The 13048-nt window shown below is 35.9% G+C and overlaps 1 long non-coding RNA gene across 2 annotated transcripts in view; it reads right to left on the bottom strand.

Annotated features, from left to right (window-relative positions):
- The window catches only part of LOC111772875 (uncharacterized), a 310896-nt gene that overhangs the window by 219855 nt on the left and 77993 nt on the right, over nt 1-13048 (bottom strand). The window contains exons 4-5 of one of the 2 annotated variants that reach the window (XR_011437075.1): nt 10295-10380; nt 8659-8717 (exon numbers count right to left, since the gene is read on the bottom strand). The exons of the other annotated variant lie outside the window; for it this stretch is intronic. This is a non-coding gene — a long non-coding RNA (uncharacterized lncRNA). The remainder of the gene's footprint in view (nt 1-8658; nt 8718-10294; nt 10381-13048) is intronic. 2 annotated transcript variants of the gene reach the window in all.

A 13048-nucleotide genomic window follows, 5' to 3' on the forward strand; every position in this document is an offset into this window, starting at 1 on the left:
GAGAAATGCTCATTCACAAAAAGAAAAGTCACTGTGGTTCCAATTTGTATAAACTGAAATAGCAATGGGAATGAGGAAAAAGGGATGAACAGGAGAACAATTTAAGATTTAGAGTAATAGGGTAGGACCGAATCACTAAAAGGGTGTGGAGAAATAGGGATGAGTCAGGGATTATTCCCAGGACACTGGCTCAGGTGGGCTGAGTGGGAGAGACCATTGCCAAACTAAGCAATACACATGATAAGGTCAAAACTTGACCTGACTCTCTCAAATATAAACACAAACATTATGCTTTAAATCCAGTTCTTTTAATCTCATCGGATTTAAGCCCCTACTGCCAGAACACGGGTATTTGAGGTATTGGAGGAATCTCTGACATCACAGACCTTGCACATCTACTCACACTGAAGTTCAAATACGTCAAACTGTAGCTATGTGGAGATTAGATGTCAGGAAGATACTGAAGTTATTGCTGTGTTGAAAGCTCAAGTGGAGGGGTTCTAAAAAGTTCATCATTACAAAAGATAATCTTGACAAAAACATTCAGCAAACTACTAACTCTCTACAACACACATAGCTCCTAACCCTCTACAACACACGTGGCTCCTAACCCTCTACAACACACGTGGCTCCTAACCCTCTAGAATACATATAGCTCCTGACCCTCTACAACACACACAACTCCCAACCCTCTAGAATACACATAGTTCCTAACCCTCTACAACACACGTAGCTCCTAACCCTCTAGAATACACGTAGCTGCTAACCCTCTACAACACACAAAACTCCTAACCCTCTAGAATACATATAGCTCCTAACCCTCTACAACACACACAACCCCTAACCCTCTAGAATACACGTAGCTCCTAACACTCTACAACACACACAACTCCTAACCCTCTACAGCACACATAGCTCCTAACCCTCTACAACACACACAGCTCCTAACGCTCTAGAATACACATAGCTCCTAATCCTCTACAATACACAGAGCTCCTAACCCACTAGAATACACATAGCTCCTAATACTCTACAACACACACAACTCTTAACCCTCTAGAATACACGTAGCTCCTAACCCTCTACAACACACACAACTCCTAACCCTCTACAATACATGTAGCTCCTAACCCACTACAACACACACAACTCCTAACCCTCTACAGCACACATAGCTCCTAACCCTCTACAACACACACAGCTCCTAACCCTCTAGAATACACATAGCTCCTAACCCTCTACAATACACACAGCTCCTAACCCTCTACAGTACACACAGCTCCTAACCCTCTACAATACACATAGCTCCTAACCCTCTACAATACACACAGCTCCTAACCCTCTACAATACACATAGCTCCTAACCCTCTACAGTACACACAGCTCCTAACCCTCTACAGTACACACAGCTCCTAACCCTCTACAATACACACAGCTCCTAACCCTCTAGAATACACATTGCTCCTAACCCTCTACAACACACATAGCTCCTAACCCTCTACAGTACACATAGCGCCTAACCTTCTACAACACACAGTACTCAACTAGATGGTGAGAGGCGTACAACTACGTGAGGAAATGCGTTTACATTTCAACAGCTTTTGCCACTAAACATCTTGAGAGTATGAGGAATAGCTTTGAAAGACAGATGTACTCTTTTCACAATCTCCATAAATTATTTAATTAAGCAAAGTATTTATATTTATTATATAGGTATTTATATTAATAAGAACTTAAATTAAGATTTCCCAGGGTTATCACTTCGATTGGATAATCACTGTGCATGTAAATAAAACTGATTGTGGAGAGGGTGTGACAGTTTGTGTGCAACATCCATGCTCAAAAAAATTCCTCCAAATTTCTCTAAATTATAAATAAATTCCAGCCTAACTCGACTGCATAAATTATACGCTTATGACTCAGTGGTAATATTAATCCTCCCTCCCCCAAAAAACATATTTTAGGCTGGATAATGGTTTCTTTCTGTATACTATATGATTTTTGGTTCCATTAAGATAAAAAAAAAATAACATGAAAAATTAGGACATAGATAGTCCTACAGTGTTCCCTTCCTAAAGTTTCCCTAAAAAAGGATGTCTAATAGCTCAAATCCTGAGGCAACAAAACCTAGTGAAATGAATTAGAGAGTGGAAGCCAGCCACACCTAACTTTCAATCCCCGATCTGTGTTCACGACAAGTCACTTAACTTCTCTGAGACTCAGCCCCATGTCTATAATTTGGAGGGAAAAATAACTTATCAGAGTTCCTGTAAGAACTAGAGGTATTGTAAACCATCATCATTAAAGTAATAGTTTACTACTCTATGTACTTTCAGTATATTATCTCATGTAATCCTCAAAACAACCCTTCTATTTTTTTCCCCATTTTAAAAATGAGGAAACTGATGCACAAAGAGCTTAAACAATGTGGCCAAGTTCACATGCCTAGCAGAAGACCTGGGATTCAAATCTGGGCAGTCTGACCCAGAGGCAAAGTGCTAAATCACTACACCAATCTATGTCAAAAAGGTACCCTCTAAATGGAAGCTGTTAGAAATAATAATAATAGCTGTTATTGTTGTTATGACTTGCAACAGTGCTGCTTGTCAAAGAGCTCCTTACCAGTTCATGTTCCTGCAAGCAATGCTGTTTTATATTTATTTTCAACCCAGAACTAGAATATCATAAATATGTGTGAATCGGTTAAAAATAACTCCTTAAATGGTTAAAAACCTTACAAATATAAATCCAGAAGCTATTGCACCTTACAGTTCAAGGTAAAAAAGAATGGTTGATGTAAATTGTGCCAGTACACCATCAACATAAAGCATCAGGGCACTATATATTACTGAGCAACATCCACTCTGTACATATATCTTGATACAAGCAATACTTTTTACACCAATCCCTTCCCATGATAAAATACAGTTTGTAGAGGAGTGATTTCAACACCACATAAAATGGCACCCTCCCACAAAAGAAACATTCATTTTCATACAAAAAAATATGCTCACGGTGTTGAGTAATATAGTCACCAAACACAAAATAAACACAGTTTTGTACTTCCCCCAAAATTGCTATATTTAGTCTCATTTTCCAAATTAAATATTAACTTCTTGCCTACAACAGAAAGTGAATATTAAGAATCAGTTCCCAAAACTCGAGATAACTGCATGTTTTCTCTATGCTCTTTTTTTCCTTGAGATTCATTGAAATTTCTTGGCCAAAATAAACCATAATTCTAAACAATAGACATGATGCTGCTTATTAGCAGCAAATAAATTATTTCAATGTACAATCTCTCTCTCTCACCCACTCTCCTAGCAAGCCCTGCATGGATAATAGGTACCTACTATTTGTTGTCCAATTTAAAAAGGCTTTTCATGACCAGTGCATTTAACACACCCTGCGACTAACATCAAACTTGATGTACTTCCATCTAGTTTAACACTCAGCATGTGGCATGTTTCAGACTTCTAAGAACTCCACAAACCATAAAGGCATACATTATTGCCACCCAACTACGACCAAGAGAAAACATGTGGTGGTGAGAGTTAGAAAATGGTTTTCAAAAATAGAAAATGGTTTTGCATATTTTTAAATCTTAATTTGGTTCCATTAAGGTTAAAAAATTCCATGAGAAATTAGGATTTTTAGGTTTCCCTGTAGTGTTCCCTCTTTTAAGTTTCCCTGAAAAGGAGCAATAATAAGTCTAATCCTGAGGCAACAAAATTTAGCAAAATGAATCAGATCTTGGGAGCCAACCAGACCTAACTCAATAACCAATCAAATTTGTGAGTAATTTTTTGTTATTCTATCCCACAGACCATACTGGTGGAACTGGGATCAAACTATAAATAACCATTTGATTTTATCAGTCTGTTCCTCTGACGTACTTTAAAAATGAAAGTGATGGGCCTATTATTTCCCTACCTCTTTCATTCTAACATGAGCATAGGTAAAACCAAAGCAGATCAACTCTGACCATGGACCATTTTGCTCTGATTTACAGTAACAATCACAACAATTATGCATTTGAAGTCATTGAAGAGTAAAATAACCATGGGGATCAGCAAGCAGAGATATATTTTTAATATTTATTAAAATTAGAAGTTCTTCTCAGCCTCAATCCTTTAAGACCTTGCCTAGAAATAAGAACCTATATTGATTCACACAGTTTTTTCAGAAAAAAAAAAATTACCAACATTAGAACATTATTTCTTACTCCAACTAAACTATGAGAAGAAAAGAATGTATTGGAAGAGAGGGCAGTCACATACTTCTAGATATCCTGGAAGAAAGCAAGCAGAATTTTTTACTTTATAACCATGTTTATGGTACAAACATAGTTGAAATAACTACTAACTTTTTAAAGAGAGGGCTTTGGAGCATACCACTTGTTGCATAATCAAAAAATGGACTGGCCTTTGTTCCTTGTTCCTAGGAGGGAGACTCTAAATCCTTGGAATTTCCAGAGAAAAAGGAGTGTCTTTGTTATTCACGAGCTCTTTGTCTCATACCTAAATTTATACTAATTAAATGACTCCTGGCAGGACCCTAGATAGCTTCAGGATGGAGGCTGATCATTGACCAAAGAGGATTGGGGTTTTGATCTGTTATATCAGCCTGACTGCCTAACCTCTGGGGACTGGAGATTGAGTTCAATTATGTAGACAATGATTCAATCAGCCATGCCTACATAACAAAACCCCAATAAAAACTCTGGGCACAGAAGTTGAAGGGACCTTCCTGGTTGGCGAATACATTGATGGCGCCAGAAGACTGATGCACCCTGATCCCACAGGGAGAGAGCATGGAAGTTCTGCATTCATGACCCTCCCAGAGCCAGCCCTATGTGTCTCTATATTTGATTGGTCCTGATTTGTATCCTTGATAATAAAACCATAAGCCTACATATAGCTCTTTCCTGAGTTCTGTGAGTTATTCTATTGAATTATCAAATTGGCAGGGCCGGTGGAGGGGGGGACACTTGATTTGTAGCCAATTGGTCAGACGTGCAGGTGGCCTGGGGATCCCCAAACTTTCAGCTGGCATCTGAAGTGAGGGCAATCTTATTGGGGACCATGCCCTTAAATCTGTGGTGTCTGATGCTAACTTTGGGTGGTTAGCATCAGAATGGTATTGCAGTACACCACCACTGAAAAAGAGAATGTCCCCAGCAGGTATCTAAATGCCTGCATTTTTTTCACCTTAAACTTGTTAAGGAGAACCCAAGGACAGTGTATCAATGATCATAGTTGTATAACTAGAGCATGACAGAAGGAAGAATAAAATCCAACTCTCCAAGGCTATTCTTCTCCCCATAAAGACAGAATGCCCTGCCACACATCATGGAATTGTTCATGCTTCTATCAGTCTAGACTCAGTTTTAATATCCAAAAAAATACACTGGCAAATACTCTCTTACAACTCTGAAAGACATGAAGTTGGATACCTGCCTCTAAAGAAGATTGTAACAATGTCCCTGAAGAAATTTGGGAGTAAATAATATACTTTCCATCTTCATATTTCATTAAATACTGATGGGGATATTTGCTTAATAGATAAAAAAAACTCTGTCTTTTTCATGACCTGGAATTCTTTGGACATATCCATTGACCTCAGATTTGTAGACATTTTCTGCTTCTTCATTTCATTTTCTAATACTAACAATATAAAGTAAACTGAAACTTTATATTTGTATCACAGACGAATTCTAAATATAAGTCTAACTTATAATCTAAAGTCCTTTAGAGTTTATGTAATGGCTTTACAAAGAGAATCACAATACAAACAAGAATATAAACAAAATGAATTCTTTCATAATGAAATTTCTCCAGCTATGTTTGGATTTATCTCTTGAAACTTTTTCCTTTTTTTTCTTTTTTGAAAAGCTAAAGTGTATTAAAAGCTAAGATTATAGTGTAATGATTCTAGGTGTTAGAATGGATCATAATATAAAGCTATCTACTTTATTCCAAAATATAATCAATACAGAACTCTTCTTCCCATTAGAAATTACTTAGATTTATTTTTGCCATGTGATTCCTCTAGGCAAAAATTTTCTGAATTTTGCATTCTTTATTATTTATAAAGTGCCTTATTTTCTTTCTAAAAGAAAACCCATATATAAATGTTCTTTATTTGGTAAGAAAACAATAGAATTACAAAAACGAAAGAAATCTCAGAAATGAACAAAAGCAAATTAAATGATTTACTCAAAATCAGATGACTAGTGAGGCTAACAAGTGCCAGAATCCAGGGTTTTTGTTACAGAATTTCAGGCTAATCCTACTACATTACTGCTGTTTCCATCATTGGTATTGTAGTCACTGATTTCAAGAGATGTTTAGAAGGAAGCGATTACAGAATACAAATCACTTAGAGCAAGAGTAAGCAAAGAAATTTTGCTACGAAACATTTCATTTTGACCATTTTCAAATAAGTAAAACTTAACGGTAAGACCTGCCAAGTCCGTATATGACAACGCAGAAAAAAATGTGGAAGATATCCACCAAGTTACTGATAATGAAAAGCTGTATTCGGGAATGGAGGACAACTCTAATGTTTCACCCCGCATATTTTGCATGGTTTGAATTTTTTATAACACCTGTTTTATTGCTGTAATTATGCCAACTTTGAAACTCAAACACTAGTCCTCTGAAAAGATTCTTAAACTTTTTAAAATTGCTTTTGATAATTTCCAAAACCAGGCTGATTTACTTTCACACAATGAAGAATGACAATTAATAAAAAATGCTCTCCTCTCCAGCCACAGCGTGCTAATTTTTGAGACAATGTTTTGTGGATCAAAAACCATCAGAGTAAACCAAATGATACTTTAAAAGTTTCAGAGATGGACACCTAAGGGGTCAGGGGCATTGGCATATTCCATTCTGTAACTAAGAAGCACAGACGCCATATCTCTCAAAAGGGTATAAACAGGAGACTACTGATTCAGTCACTATACCTTGAAAAACTAGGACCAAAGGCAAAAGGGGGGAACTTTTAAATAAGATACTTCTCAACACGGCTAGTAGGACTATAACCTGTATGACTGAAGATGTTTAGGGAGAACATATGAGAACTCAATCTAAACACAAAAAAACATGCAGATCAATTTACATATAAATCTGTAACAGGCTATAAGAGGAGTTAAATACAAAATAAATGTATTCTCAAAGTTTAAAACAGCCTGTGCCATTTCTTACTTAGGATCTAAGTACTTTTAAAAATGAAAAAAAAATCCAAAACAGAGTTAAAATAACTGTAGTTACATATAAAATGCACACATTTGACAAATTAATACATTCAGCAGAAACATACAACGTAACATAACTGGGTGAGTCACAAGACAATTTAAGATTTAAAAACACATAGGATAGTATAGGTATTGATGTCTGGTAATGAGACAAAAGGCTAAGGTTTATGAAGAACACTCTTCAATCCTGTCAGCACATCTCTGAGACTGTATACAACTGATCTTAAAAAGTCTAACTTGGGGCCTTTCATGTATGTGAGATCTGAGCCCAGAGTGCGCCCACCCCACCACTGTGATAGAGTTTGGCTTACATTTACTTTTGAAGACTACAATAAGACTCTACAACAAATGTCTGTTAATGTCCCTGACAGACAGAGAATACCACATTAGATTAACCATGGATCAGAAAGATTTTAACATCTATGCTGTTAGGTAGACATTGTTAATATGACTGTCTAGGCACAAAGATTTTTGAGGACTTCACTGCAGTGTTACAAATTCTATCACTATTGCCTAAATCTACTTTCTCTGTTCCAGAAATGGACTAATTTTAATATTCAAATACCAAGGACAGGCATTCTGATACTATGGTATCAGGATCAAATAATTGCAGCCACCATGTACACAAGCAAGCAAAGATGAAACAGATTCAATAGATGGTTGTCTAGTGTAGATGAATGACTGAATATCTGAATAAACAGAAGAAATAAAGAACAGAGAGACAGACAGAGAGAAGAGAAGGAAAGAAGGAAAGAGAGAGCAAGCAGTGAGCAGTGCATTTGAGTGGGACAAGAAGTCAAACTGGATAATTTATGCCTAAACCCATGGGTCTTCCAGAGCACAAGGCTTGAAAAGCCCATATTGGACATGAGCAGTGTGATTTGGTAGAAAATGTGATTGATTTAATGTCAGAAGACTTGGCTCTAACTAGCAATGTGACCTAAGATGAGTCACTTAACCTTGGCCTCAGTTTCATTTTTAAAATAAAGGCATTAAATTAGATTATCTTTATATTTCCTTCAAAATCTAATATAGTGTGATTCCATTTCTCTTTTTGCTGTGTAGCAATTGTAATCAAATCAATGGACAGAAAAAAATCTCTGTAGATTATCAAATTAATGAGGATAAAATGAAATCCAAGATTTAAAAGCTCCTTAAAAAGTATTACATGTTTTACAAGTGTTAGTTATTATCTCCATTATTAATACGAAGTACCTAATGTAGAAATTCTAAAATAAAATGTAGATAAAATTTTCCACATATCTAAAAATGAGGCCATGTATTTCTAAGTGTCAAATTTGATATTTGCTTTTACTTTATTATATCCTTTTTCAAATCTCTACTTAGGGTTATTTTGAAGCTCCATAATGGAGTAAGTCATTTATGTTTATGTTTACCTTTTCAACTTGATTGTAAGCATCTTCAGAGCAGGAATCAGTTATTTGTCTATGTACACCTAAAACCAATGTCATGTGAGAAAATATGAATGAAAATTTCTTAGAAACTGTAAAGAGCTACACAGATTTCACATTCCCTGTGAACTACGAAGGGCCATATAAACCGCCTTGTAAACTAGAACAGAAAGACAAAGAATAAGGCTCAATGAATGTTGGTCAAATTTAAATTATTTGAACAAAAGGATTTGGGTTCAAAAAGTTGTGCAGGAGAGGGGCCAGCCCGGTGGTGCAGTGGTTGAGTTCGAGCATTCTGCTTCGGCGGCCAGGGTTTGCCAGTTTGGATCCCGGGTGTGGAACGTATGCACCGCTTATCAAGCCATGCTGTGGCAGGTGGCCAACATATAATATAGAGAAAGGTGGGCACGGATGTTAGCTCAGGGCCAGGCTTCCTCAGCAAAAAGAGGAGAATTGGTGGTGAATGTTAGCTCAGGGCTAATCTTCCTCAAAAAAAAAAAAAAAATTGTGTAGAACAAAGGTGTTATATACATAACAATCAGTCTACTGATGAACCCCTTTCAGCTTTATTGCCAAGAGCTTGTTGGACAAGTTTTGAATCAAAAAACAAAAGGAAGGATTGAACCCCATCTCTAGAGTCAGAATCCAATAAATATTAATTTGCCAAAGACGTCTAGAATGGATAATAATCTGGTATCCCTGACCTTAATAAGAACTGTAAAAAGAACTCTACAAGAAAAAAAAAGTTAACAAAAATAGAAAAGTATGAGAAAAGAGACATCGTGCAATAAAGGGCTAAACAACAGTCATTCTCTATTTTATCAACTGCCTCATCTGCGTCTCTGTAAAATGTCTAAAAATAAAACAAATGGAATACAATTCATTTATGAGCACTACATTCCATATTCTTACATTTTGCCACTATACCAGTATTACAATGATGTAAATCTGAATCATTTTGCTTACCATCAACATAAAATTCAAACAGAAAAAAATTGCAACAGAATAAAGAGTTTCAAAAAGTAAAACTTTTTTTATTTACACAAACTCAGTCTCCAACCTATTCTTTCTAACAATCTCTGATTACACAATTTGGTGAAATTTATGTGAGCTTTTTTTATGTTACCAACCTCCTCCCACAACATTTTAATCACTACAAACTTGAATTCCCTCCTACAATATTCTTGCAAATTCTTATGAGTCCTTTAATTGACAACAGTCACTGGTTGTTTTTCTTCCTTCCTATCACTTTTAATTCATAGTCTTGCTGTTACTGGCCTAACTACAACATCCTTTAAAAAGAAAAGCAAAAGAAAAAGTAGGCGACTCTAAGATATTACCATAAAACACTCAGTAGTAAAATTTAACACACTGAACACTTTCACTAGTAATTCTAATATTTTCCTACTTCTTTTATTGAGCATACTTGGGTGTTCAAAGCAATTTGCTAACAAAATGTCTGTTACAGTTAGACACAGTAAGTTAGCATATAATTAGGAGTTATAGGACCTCACTGGGCTTAATTGGGAATGCCTGACTTTGATCTGTTTCCTAGATGAAAGAAAGCAACCTGCATTAGGGGAGAAGTTCAAAATGTCAACTGGTAGAATGCACACAATACCTGGGTAACGGCAATCAATTCATCAGCAACCTCTTCATCATGATGACTTTGTCAACTGTTTGTTCATTAGTTTCCCAGCACAAACACTGCAGATAAATATCAAATCATAACAAATGCCAGCTATTACAGAATAGGAGGGACAGTGTAAATAAGACTTCCAAATAAAAAGAGGAATGTATGAAATATAAAAATTTAAATCTTTTCCTTTTGATAAAGTCTTTTAGATGCTACAACCTCAAAATCTCATTTCAACAACTTATAACAAATTACCAAAGTATTATTATTATATTATTATAGATTATAAATCATTATTTTATTTTACTATATTATTATTAGAGTATTATAGTATATCATTGTTTTATTATTATAGTATTAGTATTATTATTATTGCACTATAGTAGTATTATACTAATTACTGGTATTATTATACTAATTACTGGTAATATGGTATTATTAGTGCTGATACCATATTATAGTATTATTATGAATTATATTATTATAATTATTATATTATAGCATTATCATTACTATATTATTACTACTATGGTATTATTGCTACTATATCATTTATTATTATTACTAATACTAGCCTGATGATGAACCTTGTTTTAATGCTGTTAATCTTTATCGTCGTCATCATCATTGTATCTACAGGATGCTCCACTGAAAGAAACTCAAAATAAATGGAAATGGTACCTCTAAAATGAATAGATTTTGACAGTATATCCTTTAAAATTACATTCATAAACTGGTTTGGGGAGGCTATTTTTAATAGAAAATACCCCCAATGAATTTAGTATGAGGTTTAACTTGAAAAACATTTTAAATATAATTTTTTAGGAAACATCTTTACTATTAAAACCTACAATACGAAAATTCCTACTTAGTCTGATTATCTTCAGGTTTACTTAGCTCATTGCTCTGATCTAGGTCCTGTCCACCATAGCATCATCACAAAACAGCAACACTGTCCACTTGATTAAGGGAAAGCATACAAGCTCTGAAAATTTAACGAGCTCTGTTCTGTAAAGTGAGTCTGAAGGACAAAGTGTTGTTGTTATTGGGTGTGTGTGTGTTTGTGCATGCTTACAAATGTTGACTGACAAACATTTAGTGCTTATTTTCAAACTTACAAAACAAAGACTTCTCAAATCTCTATGCTTAGAGGGAAAAGAAAAAACACGGAATGTTTTAATATACAAATCATCCCTAAATTTCATTTTAACCATGGAATGTGATCTTTATCTTCTCCTATTAACAACTGCTAACAACTAGCAAAGCCAAATGCTACTCCTCCTTCTGGTGACTAATCAGAAATAAAAGTGGCATATCCTGTATCCCAGAGCAGGATTGAAAAGGAGAAGAAGCCAAGGAGCAGGGATAATCCAAAAATCCTAAATAACCTAGTGCTGGTCACATTTTACTAAGCTCTATGAAGCACAGGGCTATTGCTTTCTCATCCTTTAATTTCAGGCTTTAGAAATGGGGTGTGCATTTCCTTAAAGAGAAGGAAAATGGAAGGCCCTTATTATCTAAGACTAAAGGAAAAGGTGTTCACCTCCTCCGTGACGGTTTCATGTGATTTAAAATTACAGCAGTCAGGGGCTGGCCCAGTGGTATAGTGGTTAAGTTCATGTGCTCTGCTTCAGTGGCCCGGGGTTCACAGGTTCAGATGCCAGGCACAGACCTACACATTACTCATCAAGCCATGCTATGGTAGCATCCCACATACAAAACAGAGGAAGACTGGCACAGATGTTAGCTCAGCAACAATCTTCCTCAAGCAAAAAGAGGAAGATTAGCCACAGATGTTAACTCAGTGCCAATCATCCTCACCCAAAAATAAATACAATACGATAAAATAAAATTATGAGAGTCACCACTTGCACCAACTTCTCTGCCAAACTCTCAAAACATAATACATTCTCCTACTTTTTCAGCAAAACTAAAAACACTCTCCTTCCAATGATGAGGCCCAAAACATATATTTCTAAAAGTCATTCTGACACACATACTGCAGTTATTCTCTATATTATAGGTGACCACATACACCAAATGACCTAAAGCAAAATCTATCTCTATACATTCAATTCAACTGAACAAGCATTTCTTAAATGCAGTGGCTAAAAACACAGGCTTCGGGATCAGAGAGACCTGAGTTCCAAGTGCAGTGTAGCCTTTTATGAATTGTGTGAGCTTGGCACCTTAACTTCTCTGAGTCTCAGTCTTCTCACATATAATATGGGAATAATAAATTATTATTATTGTGAAGATTAGATTGGATAAGGTATATAAAATGCTTACTATTTTGCTCCTTGACCTCTGGAATACAGTAATTCCACTCCCTACAGGAGCTTTGGTACCAGGTTGGCTTGATGTTAGGTTTTTAAAATTTATTATATGGGGGGCAGCCTGGGGGCACAGCAGTTAAGTGCACACGTTCTGCTTCGCCAGCCCAGGGTTCGCCCATTCGGATCCCAGGTACAGACATGGCACTGCGTGGCAAGGCATGCTGTGGCAGGCGTCCCACATATAAAGTAGAGGAAGATGGGCACAGAAGTCAGCTCAGGGCCAGTCTTCCTCAGCAAAAAGAGGAGGATTAGCAGCAGTTAGCTCAAGGCTAATCTTCCTCAAAAAAAAAAATTTATTATATATTTATACTTATTTATTTAATCTGCCTCATCTTCTTTCTTCTTTCACTAACCCACTTTTCTTCTTCTCTTGTTTTTTCCTTCACCCACTCCCAAATCTTTC

This window comes from Equus caballus, chromosome 3, assembly GCF_041296265.1.
Source record: "Equus caballus isolate H_3958 breed thoroughbred chromosome 3, TB-T2T, whole genome shotgun sequence".
Taxonomy (NCBI): domain Eukaryota; kingdom Metazoa; phylum Chordata; class Mammalia; order Perissodactyla; family Equidae; genus Equus; species Equus caballus.